Here is a 23,191-nt window from a genome sequence, read left to right as displayed (position 1 = left end):
CACTGCTATTGTACCACTGCTATGTGTACCACCGCTATGTGTACCACCGCTATGTGTACCACCGCTATTGTACCACCGCTATGTGTACCACCGCTATGTGTACCACTGCTATTGTACCACTGCTATTGTACCACCGCTATGCTATACCACTGCTATGCGTACCACCGCTATGTACCACCGCTATTGTACCACCGCTATGTGTACCACCGCTATTGTACCACTGCTATTGTACCACCGCTATGCTATTGTGTATCACACTGCTATGTAACCACTGCTATTGTGTACCACCGCTATGTATTATTGTACCACCGCTATTTGTACCACCGCTATGTGCACCACCGCTATGTGTACCACCGCTGTGTGTAGCACTGCTATGTGTACCACCGCTATGTGTACCACCGCTATGTGTACCACCGCTATGCATACCACTGCTATGTGTACCACTGCTATGTGTACCACCGCTATGTGTACCACCGCTATTGTACCGCCGCTATGTGTAGCACCGTTATGTGTACCACTGCTATGTGTACCACCGCTATGTGTAGCACCGCTATGTGTACCACTGCTATGTGTACCACCGCTATGTATACCACCGCTATGCATACCACTGCTATGTGTACCACTGCTATGCGTACCACTGCTACGTGTACCACCGCTATGTGTGCCACCGCTATGTGTACCACTGCTATGTGTAGCACCACTATGTGTACCACTGCTATGTGTACCACCGCTATGTGTACCACCGCTATGAGTACCACTGCTATGTGTACCACTGCTATGTGTACCACCGCTATGTGTACCACCGCTATTGTACCATGGCTATGTGTACCACCGCTATGTGTACCACCGCTAATTTACCACTGCTAAGTGTACCACCGCTATTGTACAACCGCTATGTGTACCACCGCTATGTGTATCACCGCTCTGTGTACCACTGCTATGTGAACCACCGCTATGTGTACCACCGCTATGTGTACCACTATGTGTACCACCGCTATGTGTACCACTGCTATTGTACCACTGCTATGTGTACCACCGCTATGTGTACCACCGCTATTGTACCACTGCTATGTGTATCACAGCTATTGTACCATGTACGCATCCATAAACGCATCCATTTCAAAAGCAGATTATTTAAACCTAAATTAAACACCTTAATCCGACACAAGGCCTTGCTTACCACGGACTGGACACGTGACAAACCGAGCAACTATAAAAAACCTACGAAAGCTGTCCGCTAATGGGTGTTGCCTACTGTCTTTAGAAACATCGAGTGAGTGAGTGAGTTTAGTTTTACGCCGCACTGTTTAGTTTTACGCCGGTCGGTTTGTTGTTTAACGTCTCACTCAGCAATATTCCAGCTATATGGTGACGGTTTGTGAATACTCGAGTCTGGACCATGCAGTGATCAACAGCATGAGCATCGACCTGTGCAACTGGGAACAGATGACATGTGTCAACCAAGTCAGTGAGCCTGACCACCCGATCCCGCTAGTCGCCTCTTACGACAGGCATGGGTTACTGAAGATCTATATTCTAACCCGGACCTTCACGGGTCTTAGGATCATGGAACCTTACTGCGCATTGTAAGCCAATCAAATGCCATTACCTGCGAGTTATGTATTTTTGCTTACATTTTGTTTGTAATTACTGACCATACTGGCGTCATCTCGACATTCGACTGAGGACGAAAGTGGAACTACTCTCATCTATGTCTCCTCTATCCATACACGAATGATCTACTCCCGATAAACATTACTATTTCCAACAAAATACCAAAGATATATTGGCACACTACCCATGCATGTCAAGCAGCGAATCATCAACATGTTTTACTGACAAGGTTTAGTCACTGAATGGTTACGGTATTGCAGGAGTCGATACATCTGTTTCCGTATTGTCATTGCAGTTGTGTCATTATCGTGACTTTAATACTCTTCCGAGCATCACCGAAACACAAAACTTTAAGCCAAAAGATGACCTTGAATTTGGTGTTATAAACAATATCGTCATAAATTTCCAAATATCAAACAGTTCCACCTCGTGGCATGAATCTCTTTTGTGCTCGACTGTAAGCACACACATTAGCAAATAAGTAATAAATAGGTAGGTTAGTAAGTAAGTAAATAAATAAATAAATATAAACAAACAAACATATAAACAATGCTTGGTGTTTATGTATAACATCTAGAACATAGCAGTCTAGAACTTACGCCACTGACAGTACGTTCCAGACCAGTCTGTCTGACAAGCTGGAGGAGGCACTGAACACACGTCTGGGGAAGGACTGCATCCATTCTTGTAGTGACAACTTGATCCTGGTCCTCGTGTAACATATAAGTAAAATATTGACAGAGCAGATTGCGAAGGGGAATACATAATTCATAGCTCTGAATACGAATAGTTTACTCTTTCTGTCAAGGTGATCCGACATAAGGCAATCAGCTCATCTGTTCACACAGTTTATTTGGCAACCGCTAACAAGTACATGTGTAGGTTGTCGGGGACCCGTGTAGGTTGTCGGGGACCCGTGTAGGTTGTCGGGGACCCGTGTAGGTTGTCGGGGACCCGTGTAGGTTGTCGGGGACCCATGTAGGTTGTCAGGGACCCGTGGAGGTTGTCGGGGACCCATATAGGTTGTCGGGGACCCGTGTAGGTTGTCGGGGACCCCTGTAGGTTGTCAGGGACACGTGTAGGTTGTCAGGGACCTATTGTAACCCGGAATACCAACATGGTGAGAAACAGGAAACTAAATAACACAGCAGTACCTTGTGCAGCTGTACCCGACACGGCCTGGATGATCACCAGTAGATAGACAGCAGACCTCATCTTACACAGGTCGGGTACTGAAACAAACTTGATTTATTGTAATGAAATTAGAAAAGTAATCACAGGATACAATAGAGTAGAAAGTGAAACGTCATATACGTTACACATCGACCCCCTGTAAGATGCCTTGATGCACAATACGAACAAGATATGCCACAAAGAAGGTTCAGTTAAAATTCATTCACTGTGAGCAATTGCAATCTAACTATTTGTTACGAGGGAGGAGGGCAGAGAAAGGGACAGCCAGGTGTTCGAGAACGGATGGAGACGGCACAGGACAAGTTAATGAATAAATAACTTTGTCTCTGAACGTGCTTCTCGAACACCTGGCTGTCCCTTTCTTTGCACTCCTCCTTCGTAACAAATAGTGAACTGTGTCAATATTTTACTGATAGTTTGTTAAAGAACTTTTTTTATTATTCGTACAAAAATTCTGCAAAAAACTAACAGAGTTGGTGTGATGTTTGGATTATGCTCAGCGTTTCATTGAGTATTTTATGTTTATTAGTTTTCGAGTTAGATTGCAATTCATCGGTCCGCTTTTGAGCCAAACGGACTATAACTTACAATACACTGTATTTACACCTTTTTGAAACCCACGAGAGGCCAGGGTGCTGACTCACATAGAAACCGACTGGCAGTCGTGGATAATACATGTGAAGGGATGTAGCGTCTTTCTCAATCGTGAGCTTTTGTTATCTTACGGAAAGAAAATGATAGGTGCGAATGTTTCAGTGATTATATCGAATAAATTCACTTTCTTATAAATTCCCCAATATAAATTAATATGTATAGCCATTGACCAGATAGTTGCAATTGTAACTAAATGATAATCAACTGGTATTTGGAATGGTGTATGTGGAGGAATGGACCTAAACAATGAAAGCTGAAGGATTCTTTTTTCTCGTGTTTGTTCTAGTGAATATTTAACTTGCATTTGCATGTGTTTGTGGCTATGTGTATACCTGGTATATCACTGTTATACCTCCACACTCCCCCCCAAAAAAAACAACAACAACAAACAAACAAAAAACAACAACAGAAAACAACCCAACAAAACGTGTGTAATGTGAAAGGAAGCTCACTGTATTTAAGAGAAGTCCCAGGCACAACGGCACGTTGATATTTGTATAATTTAACACATGCTATATTTTGGATTAACCTTACTCAGTAAAGTACAGATTTTCGTACTTTTGTTGGGTTGAGTCCCATCTGCGATTCGAACCCATGCTCTCAGAGTCAGGCACCTAATTGCCATCACCTAAACGGCTATCTAACCAACTTCCACCTTGGCTGAGTGGGTTAGATGTCCAAAAGAGCGTGTTACCTTGCAGATCTACGAGATGTGAGTATTTCTCGGTTGTGACTCAAGTAGTAAGCTCTAAAGCAGTGTCAATGCTGAACGGAGGCTACTATCTATGTGGTGGAATACGATGTGTGTGTGTGTGTGCGTGCGTGCGTGCGTGCGTGTGTGTGTGTGTGTGTGTGTGTGTGTGTGTGTGTGTGTGTGTGTGTGTGAGAGAGAGAGTGAGATATCTGTTGTTCACCAAATCCCTAAATTTGTAATCCATTTTCAACGTGATGTCTGGCAGGTGACTGTACATTGATACATACTGTGACATGTCACATGTATCTAAACATGACCTCCGATATCTTAGGAGTGTGATTGTTATTGTGTCATGTACACAGTGTAATTTCATCAACATGCAATATCGGTAAGCAAACTCTTCCGTCAGACACCGGCTTGTACATAATATTGTGAAGGTAATGGCATATATTGTATTGTTATGTCAGACATTACATTATCAGCCTAAGTGAAACAGAATGACAAATATGATGTTGAAGTTTTACACAATGGACTATATCTCTGTTATATCACGGCGTGATACCTCAATATCAGCGTGACCTGAACCAGGTCTGAGACCACCTTTGTTACACCTGAGATTGGTGCTGAGAAATACTTGCAAGGAAGAGACTTACCTGTTCTACAGCCTTCGTCTGAATCACACAAGGCCAGTGTGTTTTAAACAAGGAAGTAAATTAGTTTCTTATCAGGAGATAGGGTCAATGTAATCGGGACATCACTGATACAACGTGAAGTCACTCTGCAATGTTTAGTGTGTCGTCTATCAAGTGCCGATGATGTGTTTTAACGATGATGTGTTTTAAGCCATGACACCAGTTCGAGGTAATGTGTATGTAATGAAGACAAAGGGTGTCTTCTGATATGTGTGTATGTAATGAAGACAAAGAGTGTCTTCTGATATGAAATATATCACCACGAGTTGATAAGGTTACAAATATCTGTGGCTTGTCGAGGATATTTTTACTTTTATCGACGAGTTTTGATATATTTGATATCAGAAAACATGAGGGTGAGATTCTATGTTTCATAAAAAGTCTTTCTTCATTAGTTGTCAATGACAAATGTACATCTATGTAGACTGTATTACCATTAGACTAGCATTGTGACGTCATCACGTTCATGACCTCATAGCATTGTCAGGGCAATGTACAAATCTACTGTCAAAACATATCTCCTAGAAGATATCGCTTGATCTCACACAAGCAATATCTCCCGTGGAACACAGCTTTGGATGATAAAAAATTAGCAGCTTATTGTAAACGTGTATTTACTAAAAAAGTGAGTCAGTGTCACACTGAAGGTCAAGATCAGGTAACATAAACCAGGTTAGAACTTCACAAAGCTTCGGATTGAAAGTGTAAGTATTATCCACTTACTGATGATAGGTATCAAATGTCAAGGTCGCCCTGAGGACCATTCACTCATAAAATATTGTAAATACAGCGATACACAGTTGTGTCGAACTTTGATGTGTTGAATTAGGGTTACACTGTTGTGTGGAACTTAGGGTTACATCGTTCTGTCGAACTTTGATGTGTTGAATTTAGGGTTACACTGTTGTGTGGAACTTTGATGTGTCGAACTTAGGGTTACATTGTTGTGTCGAACTTAGGGTTACATTGTTGTATTTAACCTTGATGTGTCGAAATTAAGGTAAAATTGTGTCGAACTTTGTTGTGTCGAAATTAGGGTTAAATTGTTGAGTGGAACTTACGGTTACATTGTTGTGTCGAACATTGATGTGTCGAACTTAGGATTGCACTGTTGTGTCGAACTTTGATGTGTCGAACTTAGGTTACATTGTTGTGTTGAACTTAGGGTTACATTGTTGTGTCGAACGTCGATGTGTCGAACTTAGGGTTACATTGATGTGTCGAACTTAGGCTACACTGTTGTGTCGAACTTAGGGTTACATTGTTGTGTCAAACTTAGGTTACATTGTTATGGTGAACTTTGATGTGTCGAAATTAGGGTTACATTGTTGAGTGGAACTTTGATGGGTCGAACTTAGGCTTGCACTGTTGTGTCGAACTTAGTGTTACATTGTTGTGTCGAACGCTGATGTGTGGAACTTAGCGTTACATAGTTGTGTCGAACTTTGATGTGTTGAACATAGGCTGACATTGTTGTGTCGAACTTAGGGTTACATTGTTGTGTCGAACTTAGGGTTACATTGTTGTGTCGAACGTTGATGTGTCGAACTTAGGTTTCACTGTTGTGTCGAACTTAGGGTTACATTGTTGTGTCAAACTTAGGGTTACATTGTTATGGTGAACTTTGATGTGTCGAACTTAGGTTACATTGTTGTGTCGAACGTTGATGTGTCGAACTTAGGGGTATATTGTTGTGTCGAACTTTGATGTGTCAAACTTAGGGTTACATTGTTGTGTCGAACTTAGGTTTAGACTGTAGTGTCGAACGTAGGGGGGCGGTGGGGTAGCATAGTGGTTAAAGCGTTCGTTCGTCACGCCGAAGACCCGGGTTCGCTTCCACACGTGGGTACAATATGTGAAGCCCATTTCTGGTGTCCCCCGCCGTGATATAGCTGGAATATTGCCAAAAGCAGCGTAAAACTAAACTCACTCACACACTCACTCGAACATTGTTGTGTCGAACTTTGATGTATCGAACTTAGTGTTACATTGTTGTATCGAACTTTCATGTGTCGAACTTAGTGTTACATTGTTGTGTCGAACTTTGATGCATCGAACTTAGTGTTACATTGTTGTATCGAACTTTCATGTGTCGAAAATAGGGTTTCATTGTTGTGTCGAACTTAGGATTACATTGTTATGTCGAACTTGATGCATCGAACTTAGGGTTACACTGTTGTGTCATTGTTATGACATGTATTTATATGACACGAGATGCGTAGTGAAGTAATTACCTAGTGTGTTATGGTATGTTTTTATATGATACGAGATGCGTAGTGGAGTAATTACCTAGTGTGTTATGATATGTATTTATATGATACGAGATGCGTAGTGGAGTAATTACCTAGTGTGTTATGATATGTATTTATATGATACGAGATGCGTAGTGGGGTAATTACCTAGTGTGTTATGATATGTATTTATATGATACGAGATGCGTAGTGGAGTAATTACCTAGTGTGTTATGGAATGTATTTATATGATATGAAAAGTGTAGTAAAATAATTACCCAGTGTGTTATGATATGTATTTATATGATACGAGATGCGTAGTGGAGTAATTACCTAGTGTGTTATGATATGTATTTATATGATACGAGATGCGTAGTGGAGTAATTACCTAGTGTGTTATGATATGTATTTATATGATACAAGATGCGTAGTGGAGTAATTACCTAGTGTGTTATGATATGTATTTATATGATACGAGATGCGTAGTGGAGTAATTACCTAGTGTGTTATGATATGTATTTATATGACACGAGATGCGTAGTGAAGTTATTACTAGTGTGTTATGGTATGTATTTATATGATACGAGATGCTTAGTGGAGTAATTACCTAGTGTGTTATGATATGTATTTATATAATACGAGATGCGTAGTGGAGTAATTACCTAGTGTGTTATGATATGTATTTATATGATACGAGATGCGTAGTGGAGTAATTACCTAGTGAGTTATGACATGTATTTATATGATACGAGAAGTGTAGTGAAGTTATTACACAGTGTGTTATGATGTGTATTTATATGACACGAGAAGTGTAATGGGGTAATTACCTTGTGAGTTCTGATATGTATTTATATGATACGAGAAGTGTAGTGAAATAATTTCCAAGTGAGTGTATGATATGTATTTATATGAAAGGAGGGTCGTTGTGAAGTAATTACCCAGTGAGTTATGATGTGCATTTATATTACTCGCCCGTGGCAGATATAATACTGCAGTGTAATATTTATGCGTCAATATTACACTAGTGTAATACCGCTAGACGTATGACGTCATAATGGTTAACAGTTATGACGTCACAATGCTAATACCTCTGTGACAATGGTATTGGACCTTGCTTGACTCGCGAAAAGCTGAAAGCTATCACATTGTAGGCAGTTTCTATCTATGTATGTTAGAGAGTAATAAACAGAATACTAAACTCACTTCCGTGAAATTCCGTTTTTATAAAACTCGTGAAAGTTTAGTATCAAACGAGCGATCGACCTCGTTTATAAAAATGGTATTACACAGAAGGTCGTTTAGATCCTCTGTCACGACATGAGAGGCGTTGTGAAGTAATTATCCGGTGCGTTATGATATGTATTTATATGACACGACATACAGAGTTGAGTAAGTACCCAGTGAGTTATGATATGTAAAGATATCAGGCAATATGCGTAGTGGAGTATTCACCATAGCAATGCCCAAATACAAAAGTCATAGCAAGTATTACATTAATGATAAATGTACTTGCTGATATAGTGATAAAATATGGAACAAACAGTAAAATGACTGAATTGCAAATGTAAAATTAGTTGACATATAGAATATATAATTTCCTATTGTTTTCATTCAGCAAATATAAAACGTCAGCATAAGAAAACAACCATCCTCTACTATCAGACGAACCGGGTATAAAAGGCAAATTCAAGGTACAAATTATATGAATAGATAACAGACTATATGTTGTGAAACCAGGGCCTGCCCCTTCCACTAGTAGCTGCCGCTGACTTAATTTACATAAGCAGCTGTACACTTGTTGCCTGGTAAATTGCGTTTGAAATCAGCTAGGGTCTTGTGTTGCCTTTAATTGCACATGTCAACATTCCATGTTATACATAATCAAACTGAGGTTTGTAATTAAGGTTCACCTAAATGGGATGCGCCGTATATGATTGTCTTTCACAGAAGCAGTCGTAAACACACTTCCAATCACTTACACTGTGCAAACACACTGAACATGTGACTCCTCCAGAGTCACAAGAAAACTGCCTTTACCAACGTTGTTTCATGCATGAAGATAGCATGGAATGTATTCCAATGATATGTCGCTAACTGTTGAAGAGAAACTGGTCTCTCTGAACCGTGTGGCAGATCTTAACATCCTATAATGAGGTCGCACCATGCGTGTTGATGTTTTCATAATCACTGTCCCCTGATTGTACGTCATTGTTGTATGTATGTGTTCCGGCAATGACGTCATAGATAGGTGATTCCGCTGGAGTTTCTAGTGATATATACTGTTTCTCCAGTTCAGCTTTAATTAGGGCTTGTCCTCGTTTGAGCCTGAAAGACATGGCAAGAAACGGTTAGTTACATTGCTTTCTTTGCTATAAGATCAAAGAGTTAAAATATCAGTAATATGAAGGTCTTTAAACCTAATTAAGTTCCTAATTTTTGCACCCCTTTAATATTGGTGATTTAAACTGTATGGTAATTAACGTTGAACCTACAGAAAAGCCTATGCTCTACCTACGCCACATGAAGTGTATGCAGCCCGTGAAGATCCGAGTTAGAGTTGATCTTCAGTAACCCATGCTTGTCATAAGAGGCAATTAACAGGATCGGGTGGTCAGGCTCGCTGACTTGGTTGACACATGTCATCGTATCCCAATTGCGTAGAACGATGCACATGCTGTCGATCACTAGATTGTCTGGTCCAGACTCGATTATTTACATACCGCCGCCATAGAGCTGGAATATTACTGAGTGCAGCGCAAAACTTAAAAATAAGAATGCATACTTACATACAGCGAGTACAGCTACACTTAGTGCAGTGATTGCTGTGACTATTCTATGAGGGCATTGACAGGATGATTATTCCAATATTCACCGGATAATTACTCCATGGTAATCATGTGATGTTGTTGCAGTGCATTATGTTCGAAATTGTCCCAAACGCATGTACTTGAATCAAACTCTTGGAATACTGTATCAGTATTAATTTTACATTTATATTTTTTGTTTTATATCTGTCTTTACAAAATCACAAAATAGTTGATACTACCTGACAACAAGCGTCGTTGTAACAGCTGAATACACAAAAAGCAGGGCCATCACGCAACACGCGGCTATGAGACGAATGTCTGAAAAAGTAAGGGGAATCTTTTGACAAATTCTGATACATGTTCTACAGCTGTAGATAGGATAGGTTGATAGGTTTAGGTAGATTACACGTAAATGTTTGTTTGAAAATCGCTTACATTGACTGCGATGTAACGACAATAACAACAATGAAGCACGTGTCGCAGTTAGTCTTACCTGTTGTATTGCCAATATCACCAGTATTTACTTGCCTGTTGTGATTCATATGAATACCCTAACAATATGTACACTTCGATAATGTTCCACCTTTATAGGAATAAATATGTAATAAGAGTGCTGAATTATGAAATTGACACGTGTTTTTTTCACAATAAGGCGGATTAACAATCAACTGCCGACAATCATCTATATGCACAGTCGTTCGAGAAGGATATTATCGTAAAGCTAAAGCTAATTCAAAACAATGCTATTTCCTTTTGTTCCTGATGAAGTATAAAACGTTCCTTCTACTTGTGCCACTTTTGTTATATTCTGCCGAAGTAAATTTGCGGGAATATCATTTTCTGTCGAATCTTTATGCTTTTTAATATGTAGAACTTATTCTTCCGGTAAACATGAAGGTGTATATGTAATGGTATAAGAAATTGTACGTCACTATCAAAATTTAAATCGAGCATAAAAACATCCTATAAATCAGCTCCACTGTACTTGTCTCACTGTATTAGAAAATTTAACATACTCAATACTCAATACGTCATAGAACTAGTAGATTAAGTTACGATCTGTAAAGAGGAGGGCTAACCACTGATCCATCCTGCGCATGTGGTAACCCATGTGAAAATGTTCATCCTTATTTCTTAGTGTTAATTAAGCAATCAACATAGAAAAATCATGTTTAAAGCTATTCAAGATGTATATGCTTGCAATTCTTTTAAACGGCTTTGCAGGTCTGACAAATCATAAAAATGAAATAAAATTAAAAAATGTACATCGGTATATAAACAAATCTAAACGATTCCAGTAGTCTTCTTTCTATACACCTCTTGTATTATAATATTGTTCCTAAACGGTCAATTTTCCTCTGTCCCTTTATCCTATAATTGCTTGTGCAGAAATGTGTTTTCGTAAATATCTTTGAAGAGGGGTTCTATAGTTCTAAGAACTTTTCCCTGGTCCTTACACTTTGAGAATAAAATATGATTAAACTAAACAGTATCTTACAACAAACAATACATTACATTAGATAGAACGGAAATGCAGAGCGACATTCTTAAAAGTCATATGTTTGTCCTAAATACCAGCATTATTTCAAACTGTTTATCTTTAAATTCCTTTAAATTGATCTTTCAGTTATAAAAGCACAAACAAATGTGTGTCTTAGATGAGGGTGATAATGCTATAAAATGCATTCTCAAGTGTAGTCTTTCGAGATATGCTGATATATTCTCAGTGATGTATTAGGACATTCATATCACCAATAAATGAGTCGATTTTTATTTTAAGTCACTTTTTAACATCATTAGAATCACAGATGACAAATGACAGATATTCACTGATTCGGTTGTCATTGCTGTCTGCGGTCTTAGATCCAATATGAGGTGGCACTGGGACGTCATTCTTGATCAGGCTTGCATGCACCAGAAGAGAGATACCAAGCACTTCTTTGTATTTTTCTACAAATATTGGGGTACGTATTACCGTCATGGTACGTACCTTGAGAGTGCTCTGTTCCTGTTGCTAAAGTTGTTGGTGGTGGTGGTGTCGTCTGGTACCCAGTTCCACATTCCCCTGTGACTTTGTCACACACCTCACACTGGTTCAAACAGTTCAGACCGTACGTGTAGTCTCCACATTCTGGAATCAAATATGAGCGAAATACTTCCTAATGTTCTACCTTTACACTGGATTGTGCCGAACTGTGATTATATGTAGTCGAGTGCATACTTTAATCTCCAAATTAAAATATTCTAAAAAAATTCAGAAACGATTGGGTAAAGATACATCATTATTTTGTTAGCAATGTTTATTATACATTTTTAAGAGTTTAGGTAAATATGATACGATCACTCATCTAACCATCAACACACAGTGGTGGGGCGTATCCTGGCAAGCATCCCCTTTCACAGTGTCCAGTTGACCGGTCGCACCCAGCTCCATCCTTGCAGTGACCACAGGTGGCTGAACAGTTTACGCTGTACTTTCCCTGGACACATGCTGTTATAATAGTACGGAAAGATATTTAGTAAACGCTTTTTTGTCAGAGGAAGACTATATTGAAGCAGGGACATATTGTTACATTAACATCTGTAAATATGTACATTTAACAATCGGGAACATTAATAAATGAAATATACCCTCAAAAATAGTAGTTATTATTCTACATGGACTGCTTTGGTTCAATGACTACCGAACCGTGAATATGTAAAAAATATGAACTATCAGATAATTTGTAGTGGATTAATATTCGACTATTGATAACTGCAAAATGCATGTAAAAAGCATCTTCACACACACGTGTTCTATAAAAGCAGCCGAAAATATTTCATAACAGTAGCCATCAATTTATTACTGCCTACTGAAGTGTATTTCAGTCAATACATCGAAAATCAGACCCAAAACGAACATAAAAATTGTGGAAATAGACTGCTGTTTAACATGGTGTCAGTGTGCAAAACGTCATACAAGACTTAAGTTATTCCCCAACTCAATAGCCACATGAATGAATGACACCCAGCATCTGAATGATGTTATCAATATATACCACTGTCCTGGTTGATTGCATGTGGTTTGATTTGTTCAGAGCGGATTATTTTGAGCTGACTTGCTCAGTTGATTACACGTTACTGATGGAAAGTATTGAGTGCTCGAACAAATACTGTATAGCATTAATAATAATAATAATAATGTGTCCATTTATATAGCGCCAAACTCCACACTAGGTATGCTCATAGCGCTAACAATCAAGGCCATTATTACCCCGGATAACCCAAGCTGCCTGTTAGGCGCTAGAAGGTTACTGATGGAAAGTATTGAGTGCTTGAACAAATACTGTATAGCATTGCACGTTAGTGATGGAAAGTATTGAGTGCTTGAACAAATACTGTATAGCATTGCACGTTAGTGATGGAAAGTATTGAGTGCTTGAACAAATACTGTATAGCATTGCACGTTAGTGATGGAAAGTATTGAGTGCTTGAACAAATACTGTATAGCATTGCACGTTAGTGATGGAAAGTATTGAGTGCTTGAACAAATACTGTATAGCATTGCACGTTAGTGATGGAAAGTATTGAGTGCTTGAACAAATACTGTATAGCATTGCACGTTAGTGATGGAAAGTATTGAGTGCTTGAACAAATACTGTATAGCATTGCACGTTAGTGATGGAAAGTATTGAGTGCTTGAACAAATACTGTATAGCATTGCACGTTAGTGATGGAAAGTATTGAGTGCTTGAACAAATACTGTATAGCATTGCACGTTACTGATGGAAAGTATTGAGTGCTTGAACAAATACTGTATAGCATTGCACGTTACTGATGGAAAGTATTGAGTGCTTGAACAAATACTGTATAGCATTGCATGTTAGTGATGGAAAGTATTGAGTGCTCGAACAAATACTGTATAGCATTACACGTTAGTGATGGAAAGTATTGAGTGCTTGAACAAATACTGTATAGCATTGCACGTTAGTGATGGAAAGTATTGAGTGCTTGAACAAATACTGTATAGCATTGCACGTTACTGATGGAAAGTATTGAGTGCTTGAACAAATACTGTATAGCATTGCACGTTACTGATGGAAAGTATTGAGTGCTTGAACAAATACTGTATAGCATTGCACGTTAGTGATGGAAAGTATTGAGTGCTTGAACAAATACTGTATAGCATTGCACGTTAGTGATGGAAAGTATTGAGTGCTTGAACAAATACTGTATAGCATTGCACGTTAGTGATGGAAAATATTGAGTGCTTGAACAAATACTGTATAGCATTGCACGTTAGTGATGGAAAATATTGAGTGCTTGAACAAATACTGTATAGCATTGTACGATAGTGATGGAAAGTATTGAGTGCTTGAACAAATACTGTATAGCATTGCACGTTAGTGATGGAAAGTATTGAGTGCTTGAACAAATACTGTATAGCATTGCACGTTACTGATGGAAAGTATTGAGTGCTTGAACAAATACTGTATAGCATTGCATGTTAGTGATGGAAAGTATTGAGTGCTCGAACAAATACTGTATAGCATTACACGTTAGTGATGGAAAGTATTGAGTGCTTGAACAAATACTGTATAGCATTGCACGTTAGTGATGGAAAGTATTGAGTGCTTGAACAAATACTGTATAGCATTGCACGTTACTGATGGAAAGTATTGAGTGCTTGAACAAATACTGTATAGCATTGCACGTTACTGATGGAAAGTATTGAGTGCAAATACTGTATAGCATTGCACGTTAGTGATGGAAAGTATTGAGTGCTTGAACAAATACTGTATAGCATTGCACGTTAGTGATGGAAAGTATTGAGTGCTTGAACAAATACTGTATAGCATTGCACGTTAGTGATGGAAAATATTGAGTGCTTGAACAAATACTGTATAGCATTGCACGTTAGTGATGGAAAGTATTGAGTGCTTGAACAAATACTGTATAGCATTGTACGATAGTGATGGAAAGTATTGAGTGCTTGAACAAATACTGTATAGCATTGCACGTTAGTGATGGAAAGTATTGAGTGCTTGAACAAATACTGTATAGCATTGCCGAATGTTCATGGTATTTTGATTATTTGTTATTAGTTAGTCTCGATTCTTCGATAATATTTCCATAATGTCTATTATTGTATATAAATATATTTCAGAAACTCTAAATATTTATCGATGCTTCGATTATTTACCCGTTCTATCAATTATGTGTCTTAATTTTGAGATTTAAAAAAGCCAAAACAAAAACAAACTTGAATCATCGAAAAATTACACAAACACATATTCGAAGACACAAAAAGAAAACAGAAGTCTCTTGGGTGAAATATTCAAATATTATTCTCACCTTTACACAAAGGGGGACTGTAACCCCGTTGACATCCCTGTGTGCAGGTCCCATCGACCTTCTGACAGTCAGATGACCCACTACCCTGACCACACGTGTAGGAACAGCTGACCCCGTATTGACCATCGTCACAATCTGTACAGAGTGTCAGACAGTAGCCATATAGCAGCAGTGGAAAGGAAAACTGCCTGAACACGGCCACCTAATTTTGAACATTTACTTTTACAGATGTACTCCAAACGATATGTCAAGTAAGCATAACAGGATCAGGTGTAACCTGTGCTTTACCTTCACAAATATATAGAAGGGAAATATTCACATGACATTAAATATTTACGTTTAGTTTTACCTTGCTGATTATTTAATGCCCATTTACACCTTTTAAAGTGCGTTTCTGTCGGTGTTGTACATTTGTACACACCTGTTATTGTATACCTAAAATGCACACCAAATTCATAAATTGGGTAATAATGTTGTATAATATAATATCTAATGTACACATCGGTGCATCATAGCGAAATAATGCTTCGTGTCCTATTGATGATGCGAATTGCGAAGTCTCTACGCAGAGGCTGTAACTTGGCAGTAGATGGAACGTGTATGTAATGACAAAGGGACAATACATACTGGATACATTTTTCAATACCTTGCTGACACCCTTTTCCTTGTTTCCCAGCAGCACATCCACTCCTACAGTAGCCAGTCTCCTTGTCACATACTTCAGATGGATCTAGACACTGACACCGCTTGTTACAGTCAGAGGCAAACCAACCATCACTGCAAACTGACAGGGCATCAGTCTAGGTTTTTTAGTATCAATAAAGACAAACTATTTCTATGTGTCGTACTATACAAACCACCACTGGTTGTCATTGCTAACAATCTTCAAGTGCACAAGTCATCATGAAAAACGCTTGCACGAACCTGACTGCAAGCACTTCATCACTCGTCATGAATATAAAGAATCATTTATGTATGTTAAATTCATATACAAGCGTAAAACTTGATTCTCAAATATAACCCGAAAAATGGAATATACCCTCCTTTTTAAAAATGGTATGCATACAATATTGGTCCAACGTCGCTATACTTTATCGGCATTGCATTGGTCCAACGTCGCCATACTTTATCGGCACTGCATTGGTCCAACGTTGCAATACTTTATCGGCACTGCATATGGTGCCACAAACGAATATTGCAAAACAACATTCCAAAATGCGATAACTTTATAAAGACTTAAAAAGATATTTTTTCTGTTGAAAGCTTCATTGCCAAATGGAAGAATAAAATGAAGAAATTTGATAATAAATGGCATCCATTATTCCCAGTATTTCAAACCTGACCTGTGTATGCAGCAACCGCTTCTTTGTAAAATCTTAATCTGTTTCCCCTTTTGAAAAATTATCATTGTTTTAGTTCTATATTGACTAGTTAGTTAATGGCACTGGAGTAACTTTGGGGAACACATATTATAGGTTGGATATAAGACACAATATACAACACAATAAGCCGGATGTTGCGCAATATATAACACAACACATTGGATGTGACACAAGACACAGCATGACATGTCAGAATAATTGTGGCACTATATACAACACATGTTGGATAAGACATATTTACAATGTATATCAGATAATACACTATGTACAACACGATAGATTGGCCGTGACACTATATACAATATGCTATGTCGGGTGTTGCACTATATACAGTATGATATGTCAGATGTGGCGCTATATACAATGTGGTATGTCAGATGTGGCGCCGTATACAACAAAATATGTTGAATGTGTATGCATTATACAACATGATATGTTGGCTGTGACACAATATACAGCTTGATATGTCAGATGTGGTGCTATAAACAATGTGATATGTTCATATATGATGTTATTTACAACATGACATATGGGATGTAATACTATATACTTATGATATATCAGATATGACATTATATACAACTTATGACGGAAGACTTTACTTTTTCATGAAAATAAAAAAAATTGATTGGAAAAAAAAATAAAAATAAATAAAAACATATTGCAAACCATGGCCGTGATTTAGCATTGTGAATACCATGCCATATTTACACTTCTGTATTCACCCTAACCCTAAGGATTGTAAAGGGGTGATTGATCGGAAAGGGGATCCAAGGGCTAAGGATACAGATGGAGGTACCCCACCCTTACCCTAGCACAGCTAACCCTAAGGATTGTAAAGGGGTGATTGATCGGAAAGGGGATCCAAGGGCTAAGGATACAGATGGAGGTACCCCACCCTAACCCTAGCAGAGCTAACCCTTAGGATTGTAAAGATGGTGATTGATCGGAAAGGGGATCCAAGGGCTGAGGATACAGATGGAGGTACCCCACCCTAACCCTAACACAGCTAACCCTTAGGATTGAAAAGGGGTGTTTGATCGGAAAAGGGATCCAACGGCTAAGGATACAGATGGAGGTACCCCACCCTAACCCTAACACAGCTAACTTAAGGATTGTAAAGGGGTGATTGATCGGAAAGGGGATCCAAGTGCTAAGGATACAGATGTATCCCCTTTTACAGACATTGGAGTAATCCTGACAGCAGGCATGTAGCCTTAGTAATATGCTAATGAGACATGGTGGAGAGTTTTTGACAAAGGAAGACAAGGTAAAGATTTTGTATTTGAAAATTGTCTTGCTATGACCAAAATAACAACAATAAGTGTTGTGTAACTTGCAGTCAGCAAAGCATTAACCATGGTTGTTTAATTTGCAGAGTGACTGGAGCAGCTGCATCTAAGATAAAAGGGAAAACAGGACCTTGTGTGGACATATTGAATTACACAGGACAGACAGATGATGGTGCTTCTTGAGGATGCAGTGTGGCTTGAGGCAGTGCTGTAACTTGCGCCATTACACAGGACAGACAGATGATGGTGCTTCTTAAGGATACAGTGTGGCAAGAGACTGTCCTGCTGTAACCTGCGCCATTACACAGAACAGACAGATGATGGTGCTTCTTGAGGTTGCAGTGTGGCATGAGGCAGTGCTGTAACCTGCACCATTACACAGAACAGATAGATGATGGTGCTTCTTGAGGATGCAATGTGGCTTGAGGCAGTGCTGCTGTAACCTGCGCCATTACACAGAACAGACAGATGGTGCAGCCTCTTGAGGATGCATAGCCTTCAACGTGTGTGCTGTAGCAATTGCCATGCCGTCTATGATCATGTTGAATTACATCTCAGTATATTCTCAGCAAATATAAAAACCACATTGCTACTCAATTCTGACCAATTCCGTGGACTATTCAAAATGATTTGTCTCTACAGGTGTAGCCTCAAATAAATTGTGGACGCGTTATTTGAATTTATTTTGTAAATAGTTTTGAAATAAAGCAATTTAATAGTTCAGCAACTTACTTAACTTGACCGGTATTTCATGAAGTATTCTAATATACAGAGACAACCAGTGTTCTGGGGTAAGACGCGATGTTAAGCAGGGAGTATCATCGCAGTTGACGACATACAGATATGCCGAGGTTGCCAATCAATACCAATGATTCAGAAAACCTTGACATGCAAGGATTAGGGTTTCATAAAACCAATCGGCCTAAATAAATCAGGCAAATAAGCAATTTGTATGAAGCTTGCGTTTCCATGCTGACGTGGAAAGTGTGTTATAATCCCTTGTGCCCCTCAAGCACGCATGTACAGAAGTACTGGTCTGCATGCCATCTGCCGGGACTTCTGTATGTTGATGTCTTAAGCCGCTCAGTAACTTGGGTAAATTGAAAAAAGCGGTGTAAAGGCACTGTGACCTTGTATATACATAACTCAGAAACAATAATGACGGTGCTCTGTAATAAAACCCAGCCTTACAACCCGTGGTTGACAGAGTGAGCGAGTGGTAAACTTTTATAACCTGTGGTCAGTAAAAGACCTGCTATCAAAGAGCAACAATATCACCATGCTATGTAATTAAACCCACCCTTACAAACTAGTGGTTGATAGAGTGAGTGAGTGATTGAGTGGTCACTTTTTTATAACCTGCCGTCAGTAAGAGACCTATCTACGTCAAAGAGCAAGAATATCACCATACTCTGTAATAAAATACATCCGTTTCTATTTAATATTGTGGCCGTGAGCAATAATAAATTGTTGCTGGAATGGTTGTTCGTGTATGACCGTCCACTGACGTTTGAACTTAAAAAACCCCGACTCTATACTGACTGTGCGACAGTCAACTCTGCACGGGGCCTGTAAAGTGGCACTGTAGATGACGCAGTGTTTAGCAGAAAATGGGTACCGGGTGGGACAAGGGACAAGTCATGTGACTATTAACCTGGACTATCATGAACAGTGAATCATTGAACAATTGAAACTTTTGTGCGTTTAATTACTCGCAAAGACATAAATTATCTAAAATCATTAACTACATTCCTCTCCACCGTATTAAAACTAAGACATAAATCCACTACTACTATCAATTGACCCTGTACTCCAATCGTCATCCTATATCCAGCATGTATGTATTCTTTATAATTGCACTATGTTGTAGTATGGGCCAAGGGCCTACATTACTGAAATAAAATGTCTGTCTGTCTGTCTGTCTGTGAATCATTGTTATTTGAGGGAATATATTGACGATTGGCTACCTCACTTTGTGAATGTGGGTTTAATAGTCTCGATTCTTTCACCTATTATTTATTTCACTTAACTTTATTCTGAAAGATTTTGTAACATCAACTGTACGCCACACCACAGCTACAGCTTTATCTCTCCGGAGAATGTTTATATCTTATGGGCATTAGAAAGTGCTTTCAACAGTGGTTCTTGCAGTTAAGATATACCGCTAATTGGCGCGACCAATAGGCGCAAGATCCTCGCGATATCAATCACTGGTTTGTGTGAACCAATAATTTTGGATGGAAAATTGTTGGTTTTTCATTGTATCTGATTTCCATGCATTATACCCGTATCTTCAGTAGTAAACTGTTCAAACCCTTCATTCACCACGACATACATATTTTCTACGGAGCAAAAATGTGTTTTCCTATTTATGCATAAAATCTTCGGAAGGACTGGGGGAAACTTGCAACATGTTAATCACATTTAATAATATTTTGGCTGCCAACACGAATAAGTTGTGATATATTTATATTTAAATACAGTAGAACACGGATATAACAAACTCCAAGGGACCAAGAAATTTAGTTCGCTATATCCGTTGTTCGTTATTCACATTTGACCGCCATCTTGGATTGTAGAGATGTAGACATTCACAGGCATTACCTATATCATGTTGATAAATATGAAATTTATTTGAGAGAGAGAGAGAGAGAGAGAGAGAGAGAGAGAGAGAGAGAGAGAGAGAGAGAGAGAGAGACAGACAGACAGACAGACAGACAGACAGACAGACAGACAGACAGATGTTATCACTCAACTTGAAACTACAGTCTCCACGATACAATGTATATAATGTGAAACAGTGTGTGACGTCATTGGTAGCAATACGGCCATTCAGCCTCCCGAGCCAGTGCGCTATGGGGTTTATTTACCTATTTCATTAATACATGTTTACAATCTAACAATCACTGTATAACAACATGTTTCAATGTTGAACTCACACAGATTGATACATTTGTCATCGCTACTTGTCAGTAACAGTTTAAATGACATAAAACTGATTTCCTGGTACACGAATCACAATTAAGATTATGTATTTGCTCTGCGTTATCTTAATGATTAATGCTATTGGCCTTTGTGGTATAAGGCATCTTTTGGGTATGAACATAACATGAAATATGACGCAACATGTTGTATTAAATGTTTTCACCTACACAGTCTGCTACATGCTGTTTTCAAGTCCTTACGTGATTGATCGGCTCCAAGCGTTTGCTCACGATGTTCCTATTTAATGAAATGCCACTCTCATATGTATTCATACATTACAGAAAACGCTAAGCCACCTACAACAGGGTGCATGTTTGGGGTTCAAACACAGAATGGACAAAATTTTGACAAAATAGTCTAAAATGTCTCTTTACAGATGGTGGAGAGTACGGACCAGTTAGAGCATACAAACTTAAAAAACACGTGCTGTTACCATCCAACCATATGTGGCACAAATATCACATGTATTCATGCATTACAGCAGATGCTAAGACACCTACAATAGGGTGCATGTTTGGGGTCAAACACAAAATGGACGAAATATTGACAAAATGGCCGAAAATGTCTCTTTTCAGATGCTTTGGAGAGATTGTGGTCTTACTGCCTGGTACCCCTGAAGCACGGCTAACCGCCGATATATTCATGTTGGGATGTAGCGCTTGGTATTTTTTTGGTAAGATCCGAAAGTGATAAAAGGCAACAGGTGACAACCTGGACAATGTGCTTCATGAATAAAAATATGTTAGATTCAGAGGCGTGAAACGGACATAAACATGATAACCGACGGATGGACGGACAGACGGACGCGCTCATTATCAACTGTACTACATACCCGGGTTCACTAACGGACAGACGGACTGACAGCGGCGGCAGACGTATGACAATTTAGCTGTATTCAGGCAACCAATCACTTGGGAGGAAGGGGAGGGGGGATTTGGGGTGCGGATTCTGTGTCCCAAGCAGCCCATTCTTGGACCTGAAGGGACTGGACAAGCTTGTTGGATTCTGTGTCACATTACTACCAGTTTGTATGAAAGACTGTAAATCTGCTGGCCAGGTTTATTGGGACAGTTCAATCTGACTGAAGCGCCAGATAAATATCCGAAACTGAGTGAAAAACAGCCGTATACAAAGTAGGTGTAGCAAAGTAAAAAACAAATCCTGCCACTATACTGTACTATACCCATATCTTCTTCAAAGGCATGTGGAAACACGTTCATTCACCAAGACAAACATTTTTTTCACGAAAGAAAAATGAAAAAACCCAAAGTGTTTCTTTAATGGGAACCGAACTCAAAAGAATAGTTACACCAGCCCCCGCTCGCTACCGATTGCGCCACAGTCAACTATATCACAATGCTGGTAATTCTCTTATTTATGCATAAAATCTTCTGGAGTATCGCGGGGTAAACGCGACGTTAGTTACGTTTTATATTATGGCTGTGAACACGAACAAATGTTGCAGGGCTGTTTATTTGCGTGTTTTTCACTACTAATGTTGAGAAAAGATGTGAATTTTGCTACCCTCAATGACCACAGTGGTTACATCGAGTAACAGCAGCATGAGTAATCATCTACAAGTGTACAATAATTTGGCAAGGGTAGATTGCTCGGGGCTCTTTTGGGGGCATATTTATTATCTTAAAGACATAGTTTTTACATTTTTGAATAACATTATTTTAGTCTACTCTACAGAATGCACAGTATGGAATGGTGCAGTGGCGCCGGGAATGTTTACAACTCCCGGTGATATTGTGATGCACAACGAAGCCTGGATGCGTACGAAACCGGTACACAAACACAGACGCACGCGCACACGCACGCACGCGAACAGACAGACATACATACAGACAGACAGCGGGCCCAGTAGCCTAGCCTAGTGGTAAAAGCGTTCGCTTGTCACGCTGAATACCCAGGTTCGAATCCCCATTTCTGGTGTGCCCCTGCTGGAATATTGTTAAAGGCGGCGTAAAACCAGTGACTGGCTCATAAACCCTACAGCAGAACCCACAAAATATGCAATTTACTACACTGAAATATAAAGAGAACTGGGCGATCTTTTTCTCCCCTTACATTTCATAGGCCTCCATACAACACAGTCATTAATTGCTGAGAACGTTACGTTAAACAAAAATCAAACTTGTTTTCCGGGTGAAACATATCTCACTCTATCTAGCTAGCTCTTTCAGGAAAGGTTTTTGATCATAAAATTATTGATGCATGAGAGATATTAAAATACTAGGCTAGCTGGGAGTTTGTCTCACACTAAGTGGGAGTATTTCAGAAAGTGACGAGGCTTAATGCAGTGACTA

At 39.1% G+C, this 23,191-nt stretch overlaps 1 protein-coding gene across 1 annotated transcript in view; it reads right to left on the bottom strand.

Annotated features, from left to right (window-relative positions):
• Positions 1–23,191, bottom strand: part of LOC124275244 (multiple epidermal growth factor-like domains protein 6) — a gene marked incomplete at its 3' end in the record, with an annotated part of 121,308 nt that overhangs the window by 53,331 nt on the left and 44,786 nt on the right. The gene's annotated exons all lie outside the window — the stretch shown is intronic.

The sequence above is a fragment of the Haliotis rubra genome, unplaced genomic scaffold (genome assembly GCF_003918875.1).
Source record: "Haliotis rubra isolate DU_JTF1 unplaced genomic scaffold, ASM391887v1 Scf1045, whole genome shotgun sequence".
Lineage (NCBI taxonomy): Eukaryota > Metazoa > Mollusca > Gastropoda > Lepetellida > Haliotidae > Haliotis > Haliotis rubra.
The sequence above is the reverse complement of the archived record's forward strand: the minus strand, read 5'-3'. Positions and strand labels throughout refer to the sequence as shown.